Source organism: Amblyomma maculatum, chromosome 5, assembly GCF_055883805.1.
Source record: "Amblyomma maculatum isolate TAMU_Amacu chromosome 5, ASM5588380v1, whole genome shotgun sequence".
Taxonomy (NCBI): Eukaryota; Metazoa; Arthropoda; class Arachnida; order Ixodida; family Ixodidae; genus Amblyomma; species Amblyomma maculatum.
Genome location: NC_139348.1, coordinates 100,762,433 through 100,787,010, shown reverse-complemented (window position 1 = coordinate 100,787,010; position 24,578 = coordinate 100,762,433). Strand labels below are relative to the sequence as shown.

General features: G+C 45.9%; 1 long non-coding RNA gene across 1 annotated transcript in view; it reads right to left on the bottom strand.

Moving 5' to 3' along the window:
* Positions 1-24,177, bottom strand: part of LOC146189029 (uncharacterized) — a 32,692-nt gene extending 8,515 nt beyond the window's left edge. Inside the window, exon 1 of the long non-coding RNA XR_014707264.1 lies at positions 23,987-24,177. This is a non-coding gene — a long non-coding RNA (uncharacterized LOC146189029). The remainder of the gene's footprint in view (positions 1-23,986) is intronic.
* Positions 24,178-24,578: the final 401 nt, after the last annotated feature.

Genomic DNA, 24,578 nt, shown 5'->3' with positions numbered 1-24,578 from the left:
TGCCCGAGGTACCACTCATCACTGGGTTCCGAGCAGGGGGCACATTTACACGAAAGCGATCGTGGCACAATACTTAAGCTCTTATTCGCATTAGAGTCATGTAGGAGGCTGTAAAACACTCGAAGAGTGCGTAGGGGAAGACCGCCAGGCGGGGATTGGTGTTAGAGGAGGACTCAACTTGCACTGTAAATGTAAGCAGCACACGCTCTACCGAAGAAATTGTTGTGTGTGGGGGGGGGGGGGGCGAATGTGACAGCTGGTGTGACCTTAGTACTGTTAGTGATTGTGCTCATGGGGGGTATATTCGCCAGGTAATAGCTAGGTTTGTGCCTAATACTGCTACGGTGGATCAGCTGCCGGCAGAATAATGAAGGCAAATCCCACCTATAATATTCAATAATTCCCCCACCACTCGATCTCGGCGTACACTGCGCATGACACCACAATCGAGTACGCCATGAACTACGAGGCACTGCTATATGCGATTATGAGACTACTATTTTCGTGATAAGAATATTATTCTCTGAGGACAGTGGATCCACGGGAACTACTAATTTATTACGTGTGGCCCAGTCAATGTTAGAGCTCTTCCCTTTGAGTGACTCTATTGTGTTACGGATGTGGAAGAAGCGGGCACTGGTGCGGGCAGTTGCGCTCGTGCTATGCCCGCCGCGATTCATTAATAACCATTTCATCTTCATCGGTCTTCTCTCGATTCTCTTTATCCTGTTCTCACCGGCTTGCCACCACGTAATATTACTGTGATAGCAATACTGCGCCAGGTTTTGAGCTGTCACGTAGTCCTGGCGGAGGCCACGCTTGACCTTGAACAGCCGAGGAAGAGGAGCAGATGAAAACGAAGAAGACTGGTAACTAATAGCTCTCGCGTCATACACTTAAAGGGTGAGCTTAAATGTCCCCAATAATGTAGCACCTTACACTGATAGGGCGTGATAGGGGAATAATGTAGCAGGTAAAAGAAGCTTCCACCGTTGCTATCGCAACTAGGGTTAACCAGACTTAATCCACAAAGAAGGTTTTTGGATGGAGGTGCTACATCATCGCTCCTCATCCCGGCCCGGAGCTTCAGCGCCTTGCGTCTTCTTGCGCCAACGGCAGCGAGCTCCATGAAGCGCATCGCCTAGCTGTTCTCTAGACTGATGGACCCGATGCGCCCTCTTCGTACTGTACCGTCTCCCACCCCGACCACAAGACACGACGAAAGAGAGACTGACCCGACATGACGAGAGAGCCGAACGACCGTGTCACCCCACTGACCTGATGTGCCGACCAAAGACCCCAACGACCCAAGACGCCACCACACACGAACACATCACCCCTACCTATGCCATACGGGGCGTACTTGGGCCTCGGCCACCGGATCTTGGCGACCTGTGGCCCAAAGGGTCCAGGGCCAAGCTTCATCAAGGAATCATCGTGGCGGAAAGCCGTTGACTTCTTTCTTCTTCCTCTTCTAGATTCAACCATCCAGACATGCCCATCGTCATGCCATGTATCTCATCGACATTGACAAATTTCGTCTTCCATGATGGGGACGATCGCTCGGTGGCTCCCGGTAACGTTGCGGACAAGGAAGAAGCGAGCAGAGGTGCGGGCAGGAGTGCTTGCACTAGGCCCGCCGCGATTCATTAAAAATTATTTCACCGTCTTCGGTCATATTCTCTCGGTTCTCTTTCTCCTGTGTTCATCGGCTTGCCACCCTGTAACAGTATTAACATATTTGCAATTTGCTCATCCTGCTTTTGTGCACGCAAGATTATTATTACTTTTTATTTTAATGTTAGTGACCGCTTCAATAGCTTTGTTTTTTACTTTGTAGCTTATAGCACAAAGAAGCTTATTTTTGTTCTTATGTCCTTGTTTACCTGTATAGGATAGTATAGGATAGTATACTGTAGTATGTACTATCCAATACTGAGTTGCATATTTACACGCATTAAAAAAATTATACTGCTTATTAGTGTTACTTATACTGACGCTTGTACTTTGTTATATAAGCTGTTTATTGTTTGTGTTTGTGTTTTTCTATTTAGTGGTGTATATTTCATGTTTCTCTGTATTTTTTCAGACCAAATCGTTTTATAAATTGACGAAAAGGAGTAGCCGCAGCTGCTATGTGGCACCAACTTCCTCATTTAATGTTAATGTAAATAACAAAAAAGAACCGCAAGTATTTTAACCTCGTCAGTTCCACCCGCAATACATAATTATTGCACTAGGCTCTTTCAATCCTCTAAGAAAAACCCACTTGCAAAAGCTATACAGGCTGTCACAGCCGGTAATGCAACCGAAGCGGTATGAATGGATGATAAACCATACCCTTACTCAGATGACTATATGCTGCCAAGTGCATATGTCGCACATATTTTCATTACCGAGAAAGGTAAACACGTGGTCGAATTTCATGTATAGCGACCTTTTTATTGGCACATTAATACAGATTAGGACAAAGGCCCCATCTGTATTTGGCAAATTTTTAGCATAAATATGTTCGCCACTACTACCCATTCATTAACTCACGAGTTCACGCATGCATGACACGGGATACATTACACCCCAAGCATTTCCCGCGGCACGTCTTGTTATGCAAGCTCTGATGAGAACGAAAGGTCACGTTAACAACGGTGACACAACGTCCACATCATGTCTGTGGGGGATCTAGCAGATAGACGGCCTAGTGAGAGGTGTGCAGATCTGCAAGAACTGCATAAAAAGTTCATAGTGGTGAGCTCATACGCTAAGTATGCTACAAGTACTGGTAACAACTGATACACCCAGCTTTATAGTAACGGCGCTGTTGCCACTACCGCCCATTGATATTTGTAATGAGAAGGCATGAAAATAACACCGGCATCGACAAAAAGTGACCGGGGAGTTATGCGTATTAAGCTGGTATGTGTTTTTGGCTTCTTTGTATTGTATCAATTCCAAAATACGAATTCAGTTCAGGAGTGTCATATTGTCACGCACGTCCCGCGGTCCTGTATTGGAAGAAGATGAGGTGTTGCAGGATAACCTGTGGAGGAAGAGGAAGCTGGTTTGTTTCGCTCTGGGTGTCCTAACGTCCAGCCCATCTAACACCCGCCGTGTAAATAAACCACGTAACAACTGTGGTGGAGGTGCGGGGTGTCGATCACCACGGAACCTCTCCTACCCCATCGAAGCAGAAGAATAGCTTGGCTACTCCCTCTACTGATGGAGATGGCACAAGCAGATGTCCTAATGCAGCCAATGTGAGCAGCTCAACTGACCACCACACAGCCCTATCGGGAACCCCGGCACTTCTATGGCAAGCCCGGGGAAGACGTGGATGACTGGCTCATCCACTACAATCGGGTGAGCAAATACAACCGCTGGGATGCGAAGACCAAGTTGGCGAACGTAGTATTCTTTCTTGAAAAAACGCCGCTAACATGGTTTGACACTCATGAAGCATCCCTTATCCCCTGGGATCGCTTCATGGAAGAAATGACAGCGGGATTTGGCAATGTCGATGCTCGAAAAAAGTGCGCCGAACAGACTCGAGCTCAGCGAGCGCAAGTACCGGGGGCGACCTGCACAACTTACATAGAAGAAGTCCTCAAGCTAAGCAAAATAGTTGATGCTCGGATGACTGAGGAAGACAAAGTGGGCCACCTCCTCAAAGGAATAGCGGAAGGCGTGTACAGCTCTCTCATCACCCAGGACGATTAAATGTAACCGACACTGCCGCAAGTTTGAAAGTTTGAAGAGACGCCATATCATACCGAAGTTTCGTCGGTTGTCGATTGTCACAACTGTCGCCAGTGTGGATGAGCCTGAAGCGACGAGCATGGCAGATACAATTCGACAGATTGTCCGCGAAGAGCTTCAGAGGCATTACGATATTGGGGGCCACGTCAGACCCGTCTACAGTGCACTCACGTCGGCAGACAATCGTCCATCTTCTGCCTGGTATGCTCCCTCTGATACATCTCTTTGGGACATCCAATGGTCTGCTGCTCATGGCCCGAACATCCAACCTCCCACCATCAACGCCTACAACCGCGAGAACACTGGTCCTCCTCGTCGACATCCAGACCATGAAGCATTCGACCAAGCCACGGTGAGCCTTACTCATAGCGTGAATGTGAGCTGCCCGTGTATTATGCCTGTGGAATGATGGGCAACATTTCGCATTTTTGCCGCAATCGCTTTCCATACCAGCAGTGTCGCCGAGAGTGAGTGAACTCCCGTACAAGGTGTTCCACTGACAATGCTGATCCATATAAAAGAACACCTGGCCGTAATGAGTACAGAGCAACACCTAGCCGACAAGAACACAGAACGGCGCTGAACCGAAATGAATCCTGTCCTCTGACCGCGGCCTGACATCCCCATCTCGGCGCCTACGACGCTCACTTTCTTCCCGACGAAGGTCGCTACCTTCGGGAAACTAGTCAGTGCAGCCGATACAGGTGTGATCGCAAATGATTCTAGCTTGCCTATACCTCTGCCCGTTTTGATATTAAAGAACAGAATTGAAGTTTTTGTTGACGGTGTATGAGCTATGGCGTTGGTGGACACAGGTGCAACTATTTCTATTTTAAGCCTCGTTCTCAAAACTAGCTTGGTCGTAATGTTATGTTTGGTTGGAATAGAACGACGACACTGTGTGGTGTTGGTGGCGAACCGCTTAACCTACCTGGAGTCTGTTCCGTGAACCTCGTAATCGCCGGCTGCACATTCCGAACCGAATTCGCAGTACTTGGTCGATCAACGCATAACGTCATTCTTGGTCACGATTTTCTGGAACAATGTGGGGCCACTCTTGACTTTCGCAATAGGGACACATCTCTGGCCCCGCCGGGGTGGTGCAGTGGTAAGACGCCCGACTACTGTGCCGGAGTTCCCGGGTTCGAACCCGACCACGGCGGCTGCGTTTCGATGGAGGCGAAACGAAGAGGCGTCGTGTGCTGTGCGATGTCAGCGCACGTTAAAGATCCCCAGGTGGTCGAAATTACTCCGTAGCCCTCCACTACGGCTCCTCTTTCTCTCTTTCCACTTTCATTCCCACCTTCCTCCCTTCCCTTACGGCGCGGGTCGGGTGTCCACAGAGCAAGTGTGACAGTTACTGCGCCTTTCCCTTCCTGAGAACCAATTTATTATTAGGGACACATCTCTGAATACTTGCTGTGAATCTGCTTTGTGCGCAAATTCGCCGACCAATCCTAGCACGCTTTTGATTTCGGACGACACAGTCATTCCTGCAATGTCAGCAGAGTTTATAAAAAGTTGTTTGTTCAAGCTATGCCAGTGATGCGTTCGACGCTGTAGTTGAACCACTCACTCTCAACTGCACGAAGAAAAATAATCTGATTCTCCGTTGCATCATTTGTCAGGAATTGCTATTCTTCTTTGTGGATGGCTAACTGCTCTAAGGAGCCTGTCGATTACCAAGTAGCCTAAAACTTGCCAACTTTGACGAAGAAGCTGTTGAATCAGTAGCAGTGCTCAACACAGACAATTCCCAGCCTGCCGCACGCTCAGAAGCAGATAAGACCAAATTTCTTGCCATGGTTAACAAATTCCTGCCACCAAGTGACCGTCAAAATTTAGTGGAAGTTCTGTCGAAACATGCTGCGGCTTTCGATTTCTTTCGGTACTCGCAACCACGGATTCCCATTTCCCGTACTCAGCACAGAATCAATACTGGGACTGCTGATCCAATCCGTCAGAAGCCTTATCGTGTATCCCCACCAGAGCACCAGGCGATTGAACAAGTTCGTGATATGCTGCATAAGGGCATTATTCAAGAATCATCTAGACCGTGGTATGCCCCTGTGATATTAGTCAAAAAGAAAGATGGCACATGGCGATTTTGTGTCGATTATCGAAGGCTAAATACCGTTACGTTACTAAGAAGGACGTGTATCGTCTGCAACGTATTGATGACGCCATTGATTGTTTGTATTCTGCCTCCTATTTTTCCTCAGTTGATCTGCATTCAGGCTATTGACAGATTCTCATGCACTCGAAATATAAATAAAAGACGGCATTCATTACCTCAGACGGACTATATGAATTTAATGCGATGCCGTTTGGATTATGCAACGCTCCAGCTACCTTCGAAAGATTCATGGATACAGTTTTGCGCGGGCCGAAGTGGAACATTTGTAAGTGTTATTTGGACGATGTAGTAATATTTGTAACTACCTTTCGCGAACACAACAGTTGATTAGGAGATTGTCTTGGAGTGTGTTGAGAAAGCTGGTCTGGTACTCAATTCCAAGAAAGGTCGTTTTGGAGAACGCCAAACAGTAGTACGTGGACATCTCGTAGTCAAGGATCGGGTCAGGCCTGATCCAAAAAATGAAGCTGTCACTTGTTTTAAACCACCGAAATTGGTAAAACTCAGGAGTTTTTTGGGGGCTTTGCGCCTACTTCCGGCGTTTTGTTCCGAAGTCTGTTGACCTATCACATCCACTTACTCGTCTTCAACAAAAAGATGTGCCTTTCAAGTGGACTACTGATTGTGATTCCGCTTTTCGTCAATTAAAATTTATTTTGACATCAGGACCTGTACTGCACCACTTCTGCCCATCAGCTCCAAAAGAAATTCACACTGACGCCAGCACAGTCAAAGCTGGTGCAGTTCTCATATAGCGCCATAATGGCAATGAACATGTTGCATATGCAAGCCGTTCTTTAAGCAAGGCTGAGCGCAATTACACAGTAATTGAACAGGAATGCTTAGCTGTAGTTTTCGGTGTGCAACGGTTTCAGTCATATCTTTTGGATGTGCATTTAAAATTGTGATGAACCATCATTCATTATATTGGCTTGTAAACCTCCGTGACCCCTGTGGACTCCTTGCGCGGTGGACTTTGCGCCTCCAAGAATTCAATTTTACTGTGTCTTTTAAGAGTGGTCGTAAGCACGGTGATGCTGATTGCCTATCAAGGTTGCCTCTTAAAACTACTGATTGCGAGAATGAGACCTTGGATGAATACATAGTTGCTATCTCTCTAAGTTTCCCCGATGTTGGTGAATTCAAGATTACATGACAGGGAGATGGCGCCGCTTTTTGATGCCGCAAGTTCCCTGAACCCTGCGAGACCTCATTCTGAATTCGTGACGGTCTACTATAGAAGAAGAACTACTCGTCGGTAGGCGCACGGTTTCTTCTGGTAGTTTCTACACGTCTTCGGTGTCAGGTTCTTCGGGTAATGCCCGGCGATCCCACGGCTGGACACTTGGGTTTTGCCAGGACATTGCACAGGACTGAGGAACATTATTATTGGCCGAACATGAGTAAAACTACTCAACGTTATGTGGTCAGCTACCTCTAGTGCCAGCGTTTAGCGCATCCAACCTGCTCTCCGCCGGGTCATCTTCAGCCTATAACGCCGCCACTAACCCCATTCGAACAAACAGGAATTGACCTTCTAAGACCGTTACCCCGTTCCACCAACGGGAACCGCTGGATCATCATGTGCGTAGACTACCTTATGCGGTACTGTGAAACTGCTGCCATACTGTCATCCACTGCTTCTGATGTCGGCATTCCTTCTACGGTCCATCATTCTTCGACATGGGCCTCCTGGTGTGCTAATAAGTGATGGGGGTGACAGTTTACGGCAGAAGTTGTAGAAGAACTTAGTCTCTGCTCATGCCATTTTCACCATTCAACTCCTTACCACCCACAAACAAATGGCTGTACCGAACGCACCAATCGTACGCTTAGCAATACGCTCGCATTGTATGTCGACTCCCACCACAAAAACTGGGATGAAGTTCTTCCGTTTATAACATACGAATTTAACACTGCTAAGCACGAAACGACAGGCTATAGTCCGTTTTTTTTCTTTACGCTCGACTTCCACGAAGTACTCTGGACACATTTTTACCTTTCTCACTCCCGGCTGAAACTTCATTAGCGCATACTCTCTCTTTAGCTGAAAAAGCTCGCCGACTCGCTGGACTTCGCACTTTAGCCTCCCAAGAACGCTACAAGCGACGCTACGACAAGCGTCACCAAGATGTTAATTATGCCCCTGGTGACGTGGTGTGGCTTCGGATGCCGTTGCGTAAGCGCGGCTTGTACCAGAAACTGTTGCATCAGTATACTGGTCCTTTCGTTGTGCTGGAACGCATCAGCGCAGTCAACTTTGTATTCTCTTGCCTGAACACCCATGGTCATCGTTCTCGAAAGATTCAAGTAGTTCACACGGCCCGCATGAAGCACTGCTATCAGCGTGACGAACCTTGATTCACCCGGCGGGCTTCGTCAGCGAAGGGGGCAGTGTCACGCACGTCCCGCGGTCCTGTATTGGAGGAAGATGAATTGTTGCAGGAGAAGCTGAGGAGGAAGAGGAAGCTGGTTTGGTTTGCTATGAGTGTGCTAACGTCCAACGCATCTAACACCCGCCGTGTAAATAAACCACGTAACAATATTTTTCGTTCCGGAATAAGATCTGCCTGGATATCCGACCAGTTACCTGTAACTACTGAATAAGTGTATAGAACCTAAATGGTCTCTCTCTTCGTGTACTTCACTTGTGCTTTTGTGCCCCAGTGCCTCTTACACTTAACAGTAACCTAAACATTTAATTTAGGCGCCTTCACATACGTGAAACCAATGCAGTTTTTGCGTATTTCGTCGTTCATGAGGGTCCCCAGGACGTTTTAGGAGGGAAGGTATTCTCTTAGGCAGCTCCTCAACGCTAAAAGACCATGCCTTAGACTGCCATGTTAACTGTGTGTTTAGCTCTCTGATGGCAAAGAGAACCCCAGGTGGACATCTCCGGAGGCCATTTCGCCCTCGGCAAGCCAGCTCAGGTAGAAATACAGCCCTTCTAACGGCTATTGTCTTGCGGCTCGTTGGGCTAAACATAGCAACAGATCTCCAGCCGAGCACCTGCGGACACTGCTCCTCCTTCTCTGCCGGCAGCGAATTGGAACGAACCTAGAACAATGAATGAGGTCCGCGCGTGCCGCATATAACCGCGTTTGATGGCACGCGTAACCGGCGCTAGTGCAGACCGGTTCGCCCACGCCTAATCGGCTGACCCGTTGTGTCATCCGCTGCGGACCCGTTACGCGTGCAACCCGAAGCGGAAGGAAGAATAAATAGGCTGGCGCTGGGAATGCGGGCGGATATGATTACCTCGCCTTTAATGCCGCAGGGCCTCACGAACTGTGTTCGTAGAAGCCTGTGTATTTGAAGGCTTTGTGAGGAGCCAGCGTCACGTGTAGACTTCTGGCTCTGTAAGGGGGCACAAGAAAGGACCAGCGTCTCTCTTTAGTCTATGCTTACGAAAAATGATCGCGGTAACAGAAGCACGCTGTTTTTCAGCGGAGAGTTTAATATTTATTTTAATTATATTTTACACGCCCACTGTATTACAGTTGATAGATATAATACAACCTCAGCTGGAGAAGACTACCATGTAAAGATGCAATTAGCATGGTGCTTAGTCGCGCTAGGCCAGTAAGCAGTTCGGGTGTTAGGAGGTTCTTTTATGACATAATTGCCACCCAAGCTCTTCTTCGATGGGACCAAACAAAACTCACAACCAGACCGGCCAAGCTAGAAGCACATATAATTATGTACAGCGGAATTCACGAGACGAGAGTGGGAGTAACAAATAAAGTGAAGACAAGCACACATTGTCAGAAGTCACCGGTTGCTAGAGGAGGGGAGTAGAGTCGGTGAAGAAGCCCCCGGTCTGGTTGTCTGGGTCGGCGAGGTACTCTCAGTGTCCAAGTGAGCCTAAGTAATTGCAGCCGGTGGCTAGGCCACTGGAAGTGGCCCATTTGAGGCGAGAGACCTCAGGTTTCTGTCACACAGCAAAAGTGCGAGGCTTCCTGGTGCGTCTGAGCCCAGCACGGCGTCGAACGCGCATGCCGACTATGTGCACCAGTCAGAGAGCAATGGAAGAGTCGGACCCTCCCAGGTCTGACCACCCCGGACCTGTAGCACGGCCAGGGCAGGAGACAGCAGACAGAACCAGGTCTGGCCACCCGAGTCGTAGGCCTTGTGGCAGAGCGATCCGTCAGAGCTCCGTCACCGTGTGTTCTCAGTAACACACTGCTCCGTTGTTCGCTCTTTCTCGTGATTTGCTCCTCGCTTCTTCCAATCAGCTGGCCTGCACGTTCTCTTCCTATACTTCATTTTCAAACGTGTTTTTTTCTTTTTTCCATGGAGCTTTTTACAACTTCTTCAAAAACTTCACACTTCTTCAGCTTCGCACGCACGCACACACACGCACGCACGCACACACGCACGCACACACGCGCGCACGCACGTACACACACACACGCGCACACACACACATACATACACACACACATGCACAGGTAGCACACATAGGGTTAATAAACGTTACTAGTACCGGTAAAGCGCATGGTCTGTTTTTCGGTGTTCTTGCTCTTTCTTCGTTTAGCAGAGCAAGGTTGCACGTGCTGCTCTCCTTCCTCAAAGCAGGTTTAAAGTCGAGCTGATATTGTTTAAACGTTTCCTTATTTAGACCATTAAAATAAAGCTAGTACAACAAGTAATAAAGCTATAAACGTCAAGGAGCGAATCAAAGTGGCTATGACACAGTTTCCTGTCATGCCATCGTTGTTATCTAGTGCAGCACATGGCAAAGGCCTGGAAAGTTTCATGACGCTCGACGAGGACTGGTCTCAAAAGCATTTGGTGTGTAACTCATAAAATGAAAGATTAACAGCGCTAAAAAATAGACACTTCATTTATTTGCTTGTAGCTTAGGGGGCTCGGTTCTGGCAGTCTTGAAGCCATAGGTAGCGTAAGGGGGTTCTAGCACAGCTTTCGCCCTCGCTCTTGATCACGTTCTAGGTGACGCTGGCGGTAACACAGGACGTTCCACATCCGCCGCTATGGTTGAGGGTGGTGCTGGTGAACACTCTCAAGGTTCGTATACAGACAACATTAATACGTAAGAAAGTAGCAGGAGGAACAGCGGCCGATGCAGCTCAGTTGGAAGAGCACCAGACGCGATATTCGGAGGTCGTGGGTTCGGTTCCCACCACCGGCACGTTGTCTTTTCTTCTGCTTTGTGTTTATTTACCTTTCCCCTAAACAGACTGCATTACTAATTTATGTGATTATCAAAGTGAAAATTAAAAAAAAGACAAAGTACAATCCCCGATGCTTTCCTTGGCCTCGCGGACTGTTGGCTTCTTTCCTTCATGTATTATACCGAGCACCCTCATTTCCCCTTCATTTATCTGCTTACACTCACAAATAGGCACACAGGAGTGTCTGAAATAGGCCTCTGTGCCTATTTGTGAGTGCCTATTAGCGCTATTAATCTTTCATTTTATGAGCAATGCACCATCTAGCCTAGCAATCTGTTTTAGTGTGGAATGTTTATCTTTCTTCCAGAGATGATTATGAAGCAGGAAATGAACCAAAATGAGAATGGTTTTGTAAGGTATACCATGGCAAACCGCTGAGCTATATGAATCAATCAATCGCTGGTTTTCGTGTGACTGCGAGAATGCATGATTGTATTTCAATCCTATACTGATAATGCTCTCCCGCTCTATATCACTGGTAATAACAATAGTGTGAGCAAAGCGACTGAGCCCATGAGAGATGCTGTAATAAGGGCTCCGCAAGTTTTGGCCACCTAGTGTTCTTTCACGTGCACTGACATCGCATAGCACACGGGCGCCTAGCTATTCGCCTTCATCGAAAAGCGGCCGCTGCTACCGTGATTCGCACCCGCATTCTTGGGCACAGCAGTCGAGCGACCTATTCCCTGACTACAGCGGCGGGTGAAGTGTAATTATTATACTATGCCGTCTAAGAACAACCATGTACTATTGATGCAATGGTTGCGGCTTCTATACGCTCGTTCGTGCTGATTCGTTTCACTGCATGTGGCCAAAATACGTCGGCACCAGCCTGCCTAGCTGCCATTTGCAAACGTTTGGGAGTCACTCTCCGCTTGTTCATTCCTCGACTCTTGACATAACTTGTTTTACGGCAAGGTAACCACCCAGCAACGGTGCCCATGGCAGCAGCACTCTGGTTTCTTGTTCGCCCGTTTCTGCCGTACATTCCTCCTGCATGGCAAGCAGTTTCAGAGTAGATTACGTGTTAACCAGCCTGAAGCTAGCTATCTACTACTACAAGGAAGACAAACAGAGGGAACTAAATCTTGCCACAATATGCGATAAAGATTCGCCAAGTTTAACTTCGCTTAAGGCGATTAAGATGGGCGAAAGCACTACCTGGCATGTTTTGTCATAATTTCACCTGGCGGTCCAGCATTGAGACTAGCACAAAGTTTGGAAAGCTATCACACCTCTTTACTGCGAGGCACATGATGATTGTAAGTACATATATCGTCTAGTTCGTCGGGTTAGAGTTCGTATCGCAACCTACCCTCCAAACTTGACTAGCTGATTGATGCTAAAGGGTAAGCGAATTGACCTGCCACAACCCTGATGCCAAATTTCATGTCATATAACGGAAATATCGCGCCGCGTGGACTCCCGTTAGTGATGATGCCAGCACAAATAGCATGTCACACGCTAGGGGAGAGAGGTGCCCTGTCGGAAAGCTATCTGTTGTGCATGACAAGCTGCCACTCGCCGCTTCATCAACTAGCATCACAGCTGCTATGGTAATCAGCAAGGCACAACTTGTGCTTATCTCTATGATCGTAAGAGCACTTTCCCAGTTAAATGACTGACAGTGAAAATCATGACACAATTGCATGAATAATCTAATAGGAAAAAGGATCCAAATCTCAAAGTCTTTAATGTTTTACGAAATTTCTGTAGTTTTCGCTGGTAAGCATGGTTGCATCGCTTTTCCGTTACCTGAAACAAGCATATGACATATCATATGCATATCATATCATATCATATGCGTAGCGCGCAATGCTTCCTCATTCACCACCTTATAGCATGCCGTAAGAACGAAATACAAAGAAATCAGCTTTTCCTGAGCAGTTAAGGAAAAACTAAACAAATGACTAATTTTTCCTTTTATATGCCAGAGCACAGTAAAGTGAAATTCGAGTCGTCGTCCCCCCCCTCCCCCCTCCGAGGAAATAAATTATGAGTTGGTCTGCTCAAATTGGTGCGTACATTCGCAGACCAACTGCAGTATGCCCTTCCTCAGCAGGCTCGTATTTGCCAGGAAGATTATAAGGTCCCCGAGAAAAAAAAAATCATGAAACAACAACCGTAGCCGCGCGTGTCGGATAGGCCGGAACGCGTATTATTGAGTGCGGAAGTCTGTCTAGAAGATGGTCGCCCACGTACCCGCCATTACACCACACTTCTGAGCGCCATGATTTGAAGCGAGCGAGTTGCACGTGAAATAAATAAAAGCGTGCCCTCACTCACTGTGCTTCGCGCGTCTGGCTCACTCTCCCCCCTAGCTCCTTACCAAACGCAATCTCTCGGTTGAGAAATCCAAAAGATCGTCCGAGTAAAAAGTGAAAACGCCTCGCCGAGTAAGTTCGTGTCTCAGCAATTGACGGCGGGTGCAACACAATGCGTTTCGCCCTTTTATGCGGAAGCGAAAGGTACTTACGATGCGTTGAACCTGCATAGCTGGCATGCTTTACGGCCCCTTTCGACGTCGTTTTGCAGTGTTCTTTAACGTCGTGGAGAATCTGGATGCTTTAGTTGCACCGCTGCTATGTGGTCCTGAACAACAACTGAATGGGCGTTTCAAACGTCACATATGAGAGTGAGACAGAGAGAGAGAAAGAGATAGAGAAGTTATACGCGTAATAATCTATTCTTCGTTTTCTGTGCAGTTTCACTCGTTGGTTCTAGGCCGTATTTTTCGTCATAGGATATTTGGTGGTCGAATGCGATCTGATTGCGATATCTCGGGCTTCGTTGTTGTGTTGCAAGCTCTGAAAAGCACACTAAATATCAACAGAAGTGGGCCTTTATCACTAAGACAACGTATTTTAAACACCCGGAGACCACTCTCGTCAGAAACACAGCTGTTATAGGCTAGAAAGGTCTGGCGAGCGAAACATGCGTTTACCTATATACAACCGATTGGATAGATAAAATGTTCGACGACGCTTAAGCTCCACAGTTTTAATTGATAAAGTCTGGCGTTTTCTTTTGCAAATGACCGTTCACGTAAATTCCCTTTTCCACTCGATTAAACTATTATCTCTTAATCTATGCCTTTATTATCACACGACGTGCGTTGAAACTTTCTGTGAATGACTTAATCTGGTTAGCCCGCGTCAGTGTTCCTAAATGGCACAGGTTTACCACACTGAAGGCTCAGTAGCATCTACATGATCCATCTAAATCTCCCAATGGCTTGCTCAGAAACTTTACCGCCTTTTTTCTTAGGCGTCCTGGTATCTGTTCATTTTAGAGCGCAGCGCTTTGGCGCCCATTCTGGATTTTGCGTCGGCGTCGTGCCTCGTAAGCAGCTCCGCCACCCCAGCTCAGCCCCCCTCTTCCTCCGTGGCGGCGACCGCGCGTGTTCTCCGATTGCTGCGCGCTCCTGCCACCGCCGTTCATCGCTGCGTGTACCCCCCCCCCCCCCCCCCCCCTTCCACCCCTTCTTTATTTTTGCGTGGCAACTACGGCGTTCTTCGGTTTCCGAAGCGCCGGCTCGCTATCAGCGGATCACAGTGCTTGCATCACAACGCAGAGCCACGTTGTCTTGACTAACTAGCGGCGTCAGTGGCATCAGTCAGTCGCCGCTACCTCTTCGCCGCGCAACGTTCCTATGGGCTTATGCGCTGAATCCCGCAACCTCTCGATAATATAATTGCTCTTTTCATTTCTCCGACCGCAAAGCTTCCATCATGACAGTAAAAAGCTGTTAGTGGAGTGTTTCTTGAAGGAAATGTATGAAAATGAAAACGTTGCCTGTAATTGTACATGCATGTCTTGCTCAAAATCTTTACCTCAATCTATCAAAAAGGTGAAACAGCTGATGAACTGCGCTCAAATTTTGGATTAAGAAGCATTCCCGACTGATCATAGAGACTGTTCTACTGACTCATTATATAGCTCTGCAAATTTTGACACTCTTTCCCAGGCAGCACATACCGTTGGTCCAGTATTGGCACTGGGTTGGTAATGGCCGATCCTAAATAGGACTGATGCGTTGCCGATACAACACCAATATTGTGTGAGTGGTTTCTGCCATCTGTGTTGCAGGGAGCTTGTAACGGCTTCAGTTTTCAATGAAATAATTCATTTCAACTTAGCTAATAATTGGAAATGCTATGATGCTGTCTCTTTTAAGACTGTGCATAACACTGAAAGGGATATGCGACTGACTCAAATGCCTACATGGATCGTTTGCTTGAGCTTATGCGCCAGCCTGTCATTAACTACTGCTTTATGCTAATGGGGAAACTTCCTTCTGATATGATACATGATGAAAAATTCCGAGGTGGATGACGATTGTGATTTAACTCATGAATACCGGCTTCCCTTCTCAGGCGGTTAACACAGTTACTAACTGTAAGAGAATTTGAGCAAAGCTCGCAAGCAGAGAATCATTCAGTGAGCCACTGTTGACTTCTCGTTAACATTTTATTTTGGATGCCTTCAGGACACGTTTCGTTTCTCTCTCTCTCTTATCTGCTTTGCTCACTCACAGAAGGGAATAAGCGGGCATTGATAATTCTTAGAGCATCGCTGGAAGAAATGAAGTGAAATGAATTTAAGAGATATCAGATGCCAGACAACATTCGCCTCAAGGCTAAGCCTCATGACCAATTTTTGTCTTGCTTCGTACGTTGCTGTATACAAGGCACACAATATAAGCAACTTCCCGCAGTGTTCAAGGCGACTGGTGAAACCGAAACAAGAGCTGCGAGGAAACCTATAGGGAGCGCCCGAAAGCGAAGTCGATACCAGAAAAAAAAAAGAAAGAAATCAGCGACCTCTCAGCGCTAAAAGCCGCACGCGCCAAACAGCAGAGGGAGAACCGAAGACGACATTCTTCGTCGTAGGTGCGCTGGAGTGTAAAAGCGCGGGTCCTTTCTCGACGGTGGCTACTTTTTTCTTCTCTCGCGATTAGATCACGCCCTTTCTCGCCAGGCGCGCGAGAAGCCAAATGGCAGCCCGAACGCAGTAGTCTATGAAGCGATTGGAATCAAAAATTCTTTCTTGTTTTGTTCGTTTTGTCTTGTTTCACGGCGTCTTAATGCTTTTTGCGCGTTTTTTTTTATCTTTACGCTCGTCATCTTCCTCAGTCACGCGTTCGCAATCGGTTTCGCATGGCCTACGCTGCTCGACCCGTTCTGGGTCGTCCCAGATTACCGCTGCCGGGCGCAGAGGCCATGTAAGAGCAGAACGAGACAAAGACGCGACAAGCAACAACACATATGGCAGGGCAGCCTCCGTTCCTCATCTCTTGGTTCCCGAAACGGCCACTGGGTGGCGCGACGGATCTTGTAACGACTAAGTGGTCCGCGATCAACGTCATCATCACGGCCACTCTTCATCCTCTGCGAGACAAAGATGTATCCCAGTGATTCCGAACACACATCTAATTCGGCTGTGACTGCAATCCTGCCTTAGCAAATATAAACTAATCTCCCCACAGAGACCTCTGGTGGCTCCCATTACTTTTACTTTTATTGCAGTCCGTTGTCCTAAATCATCACCGTTATTCTGGGCTTTTCATTCAATTCTACGCAGTTTCTTCTGCAGCGCTTCTTTTCTTCCCCTCCTGCAATTTTGCCTCTGCAGTGTACGGAAAAACTTGCGACATTTGAGGAGAAAACAGAAATCCCGATGTATTCACCGCTCTTGCAAGGAAGGACAAAGCGGTCCGACAGCGGGCACTATTGCAGCAACGTTTGATGGGCCGAAGAAATAGTCAGGTAACGGAACGCATGGAGCTGTCTTTGGCTTGTCGTTCCTGTATGTCGTCAGTATACTTCGAGTAAAAAGAGGTTTAATTTAGGCCCATTTTGTGTCATGAAAATACATTGTTTAAACCGCTCCTGTCGTCTACTATATGATATCGGCAAAGCAGCTTCAAATCAGGAAGGTAGGGTAGAATTTTGAGCAAGTATTAATATACCCAGATCACAGGACTCGGACCATGGCGACGTCCCTCATATCCCCACAGGTTCCTTACACTCCTATTTGGATACAAAGTCTTCTTTGATAGATGTGGCATGATTATAAATTGTTCGTGCATTTCTTTGTCCTTACTTCCATATGCTCATGCTAGGTTACAGTATGTGAAAATGAAAATTACGGAAACGCACATCAATCTGTAATGCTATCTGTTAACATTATGCTTCTTTCATTTAATTCGCTTCTTCTTTAATTATTATATTGTCTTCATTTCATTTAATACATTGCAATGCATTTCCTGGCTTTCTAATGGGAAATAATTTTCCTGCTGCGTGCCGAATATAAATTCTATCGTTCGATTTTGTTCGTCGGCTGAGCGAGCTTCAACAGGTTGGGGGTGGGTTTGCATGTGTTTGGCGCTTCTGTTTGGTTTTACAAGCAGAGGTTTCACTCAGATGCGAAGTGCAACTGCTGCTGCTAGTAAAGCAAGATAGACTTATTTGTTGTTGGCTATACCGATATATAAACTGGAATTAAACGTATCACAACGGCGTGAACTGCTAAGCGTATCTAGATAACATTATCACGCATGGCAGAATACGAGATAGACCACAGGTTTTTTCGCGCGCCTGCTACGCTAGATGATAAGCTGAAAAAGCAGCCTTTTGCTCGGAAATCCCTCCAATTGTTCTGATGAAATCAATTTAGTTCACTTCAACTAAATTTGGCCTTTCTTAATCAAGCAAGTTCTTGCTAAGCTGATTTGTATTGGGCTAGTTTGGTTCAATTTCCTAATGGAAAGCCTGTGGGACAAGCAGGAGAAAAAGAATGGTTCGATAGTACTTGCCGTCAATGTTGAACAGCATCCAGAATGTCTGTGCAGTCTTAAACAATCGCAAACAAAGAGGAGGGATGAGATAGAGTGACATGTTTTTTGCATGCACACATTGAACTAAAGATATGCCTGCACCTTCGCTGATAAGCCTAATGAGATATAACTAACGCCAGAACTACATGCGAAGCGGTGACAGTCGGGGGCATTTATTTATTTATCAATACCTCAAAGGCCCAATTTAAAGGGTAAGTATTACAGGAGGGAGTGATTGTCGAGCACGTGAATCATTCGATGGATGATCTTAAGGTTGATGGGATGGAATGAAGCACGACGACGTTTGGCAAGCCATTCCAGTCCCGTGGAGTGCGAACAAAAAAAGTTGAAAGATGCGCAGATGTCCGGGCAGGGGCAGGGTAAAAGGTCTTTTCATGGTGCGTGCTGCTGGAGGTATGGTGGTCGGGGCTGATGACAGACTTGAGCAGTGGGTTGATGGTAAAGCTTGTTAAAAAGGCAAAATCTAGCAGTTTTGCGCCTGTGTACTAAGCTATTAAGGTGAGGATTTTGTTTTAGCTCGGTGACACTTACATGATAGAAATAAGCCGAGTATATGAATCTTGCCGCGCGATTTTATATTTGTTCTCGTACGTTGGAACGATTATTTTGGTAAGGATCCCCGACAGCGAATACGTGCTGTAATTTTGGACGAATAAATATTAGATAAGCTAGTAACCTAACTGATGGGGGAGTTGCGCTCAGTGTTCGCCGAAATTGGCCGAGTACGCTAGCTTCGTTTGTTACCTGCGTTATATGATGGGACCTATTCAGATCGCAGGTTAAATAAATGACTAGGTATTTATATGTTGATGAAGCGGTGATTTCAGTGTTAGAAATAAAGTATTTTGATGATGGAAGGGAGCGACGAGAATAGAAAGAAAATATTGATGTTTTCCTCGTGTTTAACGACATTAAGCATTTATTGCCTCAGATTGCTACGCTTTTGATGCCCGGTCGAAGAGAATGACACCATACTTTGAGAACAATGACATTATTTTCACATCATATGAACATATATTCGTAACCAAACCCGCACCCGACCTAAATTGCGTCTGTGCCTCTGGGCTTTGATGAGTATAAGATGTTCTTTCAGCCAAAGCTCCGGTACCCTCAGGGACGAGCCTGTATAAAAGAAAATGCGGTAGCAGGACAGCATCCCGGGATAAAAAAAAATTTCCTATCACTGTGTCGGCTGATGCACAAGCTTCCTATTCAAATTCGACTTCAGTGCCGTTTAATACAAGGAACACATGGCCCGGCATTCGCGGATTTAAATGCTGCACGTCGGTGCAGTACAATTGCTTAGAACGAAAGACGCCGGTCAGCAGCACGTAATGAGGAAAGAAATGACGAAAAGAAGGCTTCAAGGTAAGCTGCCATGAATGCGCGATTCACAGTAATACGGCAGCTAGCATGCACAGTCACGCGCGCTCGATTAGAATGCTCGCTGTTCGCGCGGCACGCGTGTTGTTGTGAAAATTACGTAAGCGATGAGGCATGGTGTTCGCACAGGCTGCCGTAGAATATCCGTAAGATATCCCTCCTGTAGGATATCCCGAGGAGCTTGATGTCTGTACTAGCGAGCACGTATTCGCCCACGTCTGTTCTTGAGGGAAGCACCTTTCCTTTCATTAAATCAATCCCCCCCCCCACACACACACACGTAATTGCAAGGCCAAGCTATAACAGGCTTAAACTGCTAGAAAGGTGCCGAGTGGTAGGATCAGAGCATGAGCGGCGTCTTCTGGTCAGTGGGCAGTCTCGGAAACTTTGCCATTAATGTAGGCGGTGTGATGAACGTTTTGATGTAGGTGCCTTGCTGTAGAAAGCAATCTGTGTGGCACAGTTTCTAGCAAAACCATTAGTGAAATTGGTTAGACACTTTCCAAACAAGGATGTATGAACAACACAAGTTGTTTAATGTCTGACTTCTGATGTCCGGCCTCGCTCGAGTCTCCGAGCTGAAAGTGAGACCTCCAACCTAAGTAAGTTTGGTTTGGTTCGTGGAATTTAACGTCCCAAAGCGACTCAGGCTATGAGAGACGCCTCCAACCTAAGTAAGGAGCACAGTATTAGATAAAAGCGTTCTGTATCAGAGCCACAAGCGATACGAGAAGAAACACATTACATTTGTATATATTTGAATAAAATTTGTTTAATTCGAGTTACTCCCGAGGTCGTGATGGCATTTGCCTTTTGCTCCTCCGCTCTGACGACTTGGAATAAATTCTGGTACAGACACTGCAATATTGGTGCGGAGTACTGTCTGCAGTTAGAATGAAATTTAAGCTAACATTATTGACACGGAGAACTAGTTTAATAGTGTAATATTAGCCATCCTTAAGTAGACTGAACTAGGAAAGAAAGTTTAATGAGAGGAGAAAATTTTATAACTTCACTAAAGTGTTGGCGCTCTTAGAAAAGATGCCGATTACGTTAAAGATAGAAGGGGCTAAAATAATTTGGTCCTTCGTGTATTTAAAAGCATTAGGTGTGGTTTAGCTTGTGATTAAACCTGTAGTTACACGAGATCTATCTCTACGCTTAGGTTACGCTTAGGTTCAGCTTGAAAGTAAGGACATGGCATTTGCACATAGTATTTTACTCCATGGCTCCAGCTTTATATATAGGGAGCTTGTCATATAGGGAGCACTTTTGACTACTAAAGTGCGATGAGGTGAAATGGTCTGTCGCCCAGTGGATCCGAAGGCTTCCACCACAGCATCTCTTTTTCTCTGTGTTCACTCCCACCGTCGTGATGACACGATATCCGACCTACCAATCAACATATAAAGTCTCGCTTTAACCGGGGCGTATGAACATGCCTGCGTGGCCTAAGGATAACGTGAATGCAAGGGCTTTGCTAGGCTGATTGGGGTATCACCCTCCCATATGAAAGGAGAGGCCCGAGTTAGCAGCTCCTGTCAAAACCAGGCCTGCCTACATCCAGTCAGTGGTAATTCATGTCAGCTGCCAGCTGCCCCCCCCCCCCCCCCCCCACGTCTTGTTCTTCTTCCTCTTCTTTTCCTTTCTCTTTTTTTTTCTTTCTTTTTTTCCTTTTTCTTTTTCTTCTTCTTTCTTCGCTCTTCGGAGAGGCACGGAGAGGCACGGACAGGCACGGTGAAATGGCGAGACTTTGGCCAACGTAGCTCTCGCAAAAAAAAAAAAAAAAAAAAGACCGCGATGGGACAAAAGGAACTTAACGCGGCCGTTTGTGAAAGTGTATTTGATAAAAGTGGGATGTTGAGTCACAAGCGCCGATCATCGTTCGAATCGGTCCCGGGCCCGTCATTTTAAGACATCAATTGATATTCTTTCTAAAAAGAAAGTACTCCTCACAACCGTTCTGAAAAAGAACGCACCTTTAGGCTTATAACTTTTCAGAAAAGCTGTTTGCACATATGAAAAACTAAGCTCTAAAGACTGTTTATCGAAGTGTGCTTTGGTAAGATTTTATAAATTCAGCTCGCAAATGTATATCACTATATTGTAGCAAGAAAAAAGAACAAAGCGCCTTATGGATGTCTGGATTACAGTGCAAATTTTTCAAGCGAAAAGGAAGTTAGGAGGGTGGAACTCCAGATAGCGGCGGGCACCTTTAAAAGAAAGCTCTAGCCGAAAAAAATAGACGATAGACTATTAATAATGTCAGGCTGGAAATTAGGCTTCGACGTTCCGCTAGAGACGTTTGGTGGTATCTGGTAGTAGAGAAGAGATCATTTAAAGAGTTAAGCACAGTATAAGTCGAATTTATGGCAGTTTAAAATTGCCACTGTATACAGGACCACCTTTTTTACTGTTTATTAAAGATGTCCGGTTGACTTTAGAAAGCTGGGGAATAGAAAACCTGAAATAGTTAGTGCAAGGAATTTTATTGGGCGTAGACAGCATAAGTAAATTCCCGAAAAGTGTTCTGGACTGAACAGCAAAACATCTATTCAAGATTTTTGAGAAGGTGTTTATACAAGTTGCTTTCCACAATATTATAAAACCACGAATTTAATACTACTCTTTCAGGGGGTATTAAATTCTGATTTGTAAATATCGACCTGTCAAACTTACCAAAGCTTATTTCATGGCATTAAACTCGCTATATCTAAGCATACTGGATCGCAACCTAACTAGTAACAACTTATAATACATCTACATTAACATCAGTTTCAAAGGCGTCTGACTAGTTAGACAGTCAGGGGAAAAGTAATGAATTCAGCAAGATAACCTGTCAGGAAGGGCCCGTTGACAGCATATTTCTTAGTTGCACTAGGCTTCCGATCAAGAAAACCAGGTAAATTTTATTTGGAAGTTTATGCGTATTCTTAGAAATTTGGCACTAGTACAGAGAATCGGAAGCTTCCTCAGTCATCGCTGATTGTTTGTATGCTTTGAAGAAATCATATCTGCCATATGCAAAGTGGGGTCAGCGGTACAGTAAGGTTCCTTTTTCGTGCCTTTATTCCTGCTGTACAATGATATTGTGACTGACAGGTCGACTTAAATAGGAACTTCTTGCAGATTACTCAGTTCTGAATCAGTTCATTTTAAATTGCTTCTGGGATAAAATGGATAACTGACATAAAATGTATCAAAATTTAATAAACCAAAATAACGCCGCATACATAACTATATCCCAGAAAGACCAACCACTAGAATTTGGTTGCTTTTCATAATAAATATGAATGAACATGAAATTTCTTTACATTGTTGATTGTAACTATTACTTCAAACATGAACAGTAGGCCACATGTTGTGCTTATTATAGATGAGCCTAGTAATATGTCTTGACTACCTCAGGAAAGAACTGAAGGTTGTTTCAAATAAAGCAAAAAACTCCATACAAAAGTTCGGTGCGCCCATTGCTGGAGTACGCGAGGAAAGCGTGAGAACCGGAAAACTAAATGCTAGCGCACGAATCAGAGTAATTACGGAGGCATGCATATATTGATATTTTCCCTCTTCAGAAGGCAATATTAACTGACACAAGTTATAAATTACAGCCATCCTGCAGCTACTTTGCGTTGAGCTGAAGCTCCAAGGCTTTTTTTTTTTTTTTTCTTTTTTTTTTTCTTTGCATCACGAATGAAATGGCTCACTTTGGTAAACAACGTATATCAGAGAGTGCACATTGCGCATGCAATCGCGGCATGACAAAGAATTAGGTGTTTGCTAAAGATTGCTTTAAATTTTATTTTCACTTCTGACTGCGAATGAAAATAGCACCGTATACCATCTAACGTGGTACCTTTAGCATCTAATGAGGTTTTGCGACTCTGCCTAATGATCCATGGCATTTTTCTAATATACACAACTTGTTTACAAAAATTGTGTGTCCCCGTCACTGCGTGTTCGTTTTTAGCCTGGATTTATTACTTCCATTCCTTATTTTATCCGAGAAAAACTTGCAGTATGCAGTAAAAACAATCACTAAATTACTAAGAACGAACCCTATAGTGACCGACGGAGTGACGGCCAAGCTCTAACACTCATCGGCGCTCACCGGCGATGCACATACATCTGCCTTACACAGCAGTTCAAGCCGAAGTGCAGAACTCTTCCATGAAAAGCTTAATGTGATTGCCTAAAGTTCTCCCTGGCGGTGTTGTGCCTTTGCGCGACTGTTAAGCCTGATATGGTAGGCAATAGTGGCGTCCCTCGGAGTGTTCAATAATTCTGAGTAGCGTCGAGGTTGCGTTTTGGGGTTAAGGGTACAGGGTAAGCATGCACTGCTGCTTGCGACCGTAATTTGTTGAACTGTCGCGCGCTGTCCTTTAGCTGATTGATTGAAGCTGATTGATTTACAGGAAGGGAAAGGCGCGGTAACTGTCTCACCTGTTTTCTGTGGACACCTCAACCGCGCCGTAAGGGAAGGGAGGAAGGTGGGAGTGAAAGTGGAAAGAGAGAAAGAGGATCAGTCCATATAGGGCACGCAATTACAAAACCGGCGAGTGTTAGAATAAAAAACGAGGTGCCCAGCACATGACCCCTCTCTTTCTTCCTAAACGTGTAGATGAAACCGTTCTGACAAATAAAAGTGGCACCACGCACCTGTCTTGTTCTCGTTCTGCCCCATTTCGCATTGCACTCTCACTTGCCACTCAAAAATTTGTTGCCACTGTAGAACTTGCCTTTGTTTTAGAGAAGATAATGAAACCTTCTTCTGTAAACCTTTCAAGCTTTCAGAGCTGGGTCACAGCTTGGAGTGACCATCCTTACTCAGGGAGGGTAAACGTCATTGTTTCTTTGTACGTGCCTCCGCACTATATTTTCCATCGTGCGTGCGCGCTCTTTTATGCATGAAATGAATCGCGCGGTGACATTTTCACTCTGCTTTTCCTCATGCCCGTATCTGAATTTATAGTACCGCATTCATTATGCAAATTCTGCCTATGCGCGCTTCATCATAGCACTGTTCCCCTGACTTAAGCAATATCCTTCTCATCCGGTTCTTCTCGGCGCTCGCGCTGAGAAGCCGCGCGAGTGGCGCGCTTAAATATAGAGCTGGAGATACATTCAAAACCGCCAGGGGTCTCATGGCGCTGGTAGGAGCGTACTTACGATGCGGACGAGGGACGTGTCTAATACGGCCAAAGCTGCAACCATAAAGTCTTCGACCTCATTTTACGTGCCCGATAGGGTC